The following is a 748-nucleotide window of genomic DNA, read 5'->3' as shown; positions in this document are numbered from 1 at the left end:
AAGTTTAAAAGAGAAATCCATAACTTCTGCCAGAAAGAGAATAAAACCATCTTTGAAGCATGGGAGAGGTTTAATCAGATTGTTAGAAAGTGTCAACATAGTGGAATTAAAGTCTGGATGCAACTCCAGGACTTTTGGGATGGATTGACATCGGCCTCACATAGAACATTGAGCAATGCAGCTGGAGGCCCGTTGATGAAGAAGACTGTAGAGGAGATAGTTACAATTCTTGATGAGTTATTTGAAGATGCAAATCAATGGCCCTCTGAAAGTGCGGAAAGAAGAAAATCAACAAGTGTTCACTAAATTGATGCTAACACATCTATGCAGGTACAACATGATGCTATGGCCAAAGAAATACAAAAGCTGACCTTAGCGTCGATACAAAGTGAGCCTCACACAACTTGTGATATATGTGGAAGAGGATACCCTACTCATGAGTGTCAAGCCTCAACTGAGGAAGTGAATATTGTGGGAAACTATAATTTTAATATAATGGGTCAGAGGCACCCCGGTTTTTCATGGAGTTCACCTGGGGATACCTTGAATGCATGGCAACAAAATAACTCTAGACCCCAGGGATAAGGAGCTCCAGCATTCCGAAATTAGCAAAGAAAGCAATTTCAGCCTCAACAACCCTTTCAGTCTGGCATAGAAGATCTCATGAAGGCCTTCATTATGAAAACTGATAAGCGGCTTGAACCTCATAGTGAAAATATGAGGGAACATGGAGCATCTATCAAAGAAA

At 40.6% G+C, this 748-nt stretch overlaps 1 non-coding gene across 1 annotated transcript; it reads right to left on the bottom strand.

Annotated features, from left to right (window-relative positions):
• LOC117277575 (small nucleolar RNA R71) lies at nucleotides 1–107 on the bottom strand. The gene has a single exon (XR_004507874.1). It is a non-coding gene; the product is annotated as a small nucleolar RNA R71 (small nucleolar RNA).
• Nucleotides 108–748: the final 641 nt, after the last annotated feature.

The sequence above is a fragment of the Nicotiana tomentosiformis genome, chromosome 3 (genome assembly GCF_000390325.3).
Source record: "Nicotiana tomentosiformis chromosome 3, ASM39032v3, whole genome shotgun sequence".
NCBI classification, from domain to species: Eukaryota; Viridiplantae; Streptophyta; class Magnoliopsida; order Solanales; family Solanaceae; genus Nicotiana; species Nicotiana tomentosiformis.
The sequence above is the reverse complement of the archived record's forward strand: the minus strand, read 5'-3'. Positions and strand labels throughout refer to the sequence as shown.